This window comes from Ochotona curzoniae, unplaced genomic scaffold (genome assembly GCF_017591425.1).
Source record: "Ochotona curzoniae isolate NIBS_2020 unplaced genomic scaffold, NIBS_Ocur_1.0 contig_883, whole genome shotgun sequence".
Classification (NCBI taxonomy): domain Eukaryota; kingdom Metazoa; phylum Chordata; class Mammalia; order Lagomorpha; family Ochotonidae; genus Ochotona; species Ochotona curzoniae.
The window spans coordinates 29377463-29379655 of NW_024466599.1; the positions used below are offsets into that span (position 1 = coordinate 29377463).

The window sequence follows — 2193 nt, forward strand, 5'->3', positions numbered from 1 at the left end:
GATTTTAAATTCAAAGCCTTCAGTAAGTGTGAGAACTTGGTATTACAATACTAGGACTTGATGACATCAGTTGTCTAAGTGTGATAAAACAACAACAAAAAAAAATCAGTGATACCTACATAATATTTCTCCAAAAATGCACAGCCTGATTCTTATGGTAAACACTAAAACTTCAGAATATAGAATATCTTACAAGATGATTTGCTTCTGCAAGATATTCTTAAGATATATTTAGCAGTTTCAAAGGGAGGCTATCATTTATTCGGGTATAGAGGTGCATACTGTACTGTATCTTAACTTCTCAGTATGCTAATCTCCTTTATACAAATGGATATGTATATATAGTTGTTTATATATCTATCGATCTTGAGTTTCTTCCTTCTCTGGTGATCTGCTTTCCAAATACGTTGATACAACTTTAAAAAAAGAAAATGAAACTGTAGATAAGAGGGTCTACTGCATAAATGTCCAACTTTTAGCATTAAAAATGTGGAAGAAATAATGCGCAATGTATATAAGAGGTTTGGATTGGGTATATTTCAAAGTGAAGCTGATTAACTGAAAATTTTGTACCTCATTGTAGAGAGATTGGACTTGGACTAAGTATATGATTGTCTCGGGTAATCTAACCATCACTCAGCGGCTAACATCTCCATGTCCTCTCCTGTTTAGAAACCACAGATCATTAATTTTCTTCAAGGACACGTACTATGTCATAATTGTGTGCAAATTCAAAAGAGTAATGCAGCAAAGTGACGTATAATTGATGGTCTGTGCATTCAGGCTTCAAAATAATGATCAGCATTCTGAAAGAGTAGGCCCCCAGTAGTTGCATCATGTTAGTATTTAACGTTGCTGGAAGTACTTGAAAACAAAGGTTGATTGTAATAACAATGGATTAGGGAAATAGAATCTTTCCAAAGCCCAAAATCAAGTTCTTGCCATTCTAGACTGCTGAAACATTTTTATGCAAAAGACCCTCTTAGTTAAGAATACTTTTTTACATGTATCTATTTTTTTTCCTCTTAGTAGAGCTTGAGTAATTCACCAAGATGATGAACGGAAAATGGAGGAGCACCTGTTACTTCTCCAGTTCTTTTAGGAATCATGGACTGTTCCTTTGGCCACATACATGCACATTTATAAGAAAGGTAACATTGTAGACATCAAAGGAATGGATGCAGTTCAAAAAGGAATGCCCCATAAATGTTACCATGCCAAATCTGGAAGAGTCTACAAGGTTACAAGCATGTTGTTGGCATTGCTGTAAACAAATAAGCACAAGATTCTTGCCAATAAATGTGTCTATTGAGCACATTAAATACTCTCAAAGAGCTCACACAGCTTATTGAAATGAGTGAAGGAAAATTATCAGAAAAAGAAAGAAGCCAAAGAAAATGGTACCTGGGTTCAGCTGAAGCACCAGCCCACTCCAACAAGAAAAGCCCATTAGGTCAGAACCAACGGGAAGATACCTGAACTGCTGGAGCCCATTCCCTATAAATTCATGGCATAACAAGTGAAAGAAAAATGAAAGACCTCTGGACTCTAAAGAAAAAAATAAAGACCTTGCGAATTTTAAGGTTGATTGCAAGATAAAATTTTAGCCTGAATTTTAGCAAGATGTTTCACAGTATAAAAGTTAGCAGGGCAAAGGCATATTTTAAAGGCATAATATTATGAAAAAGTGAAGTGGCTACCAGGGAAATTATGAAGCAATTTAAATGAATGCCGATTTCTAGTTTTGAAAATTCTTTCTTTCTCATCTGGATTAAATATGAACATAAAATGGGCCATTCCCATAACTACACAAAATAGCTGTTGTAATTAAAACAGCTAATGCTTTAAACAAGCTACGTACTGGAATCATCATTAGGTTACACAGCTTGAAAATATGTAAACTTAAATACCTTGCTAGATATCAACTAAATCATATAATAAAGAAAATATAATCCTTTGATTGAATGATGTGTGCTGCATCTTAAATAACCTATGAAGATGTTTACTTATGGCACACAAGATCTTTGCATTTAGCAAATGCCTAATTTACCCAAGGAACTTTCAATTTTGTTTTTAAATTTTTCCAGTGTTGAAAATTTGTCTCTCTGTCCTTTAACAAGCAATTTGAAAAGCTTTCCTTAACAAGTAACATTTAGAGTAAAAAATTAAGTTTCATATTTGAGGTGCATGTAT

At 33.8% G+C, this 2193-nt stretch overlaps 1 pseudogene; it reads left to right on the forward strand.

Moving 5' to 3' along the window:
- Positions 1-1052: 1052 nt before the first annotated feature.
- Positions 1053-1550, forward strand: LOC121165298 (annotated as a pseudogene).
- The last annotated feature ends 643 nt before the right edge of the window (positions 1551-2193 follow it).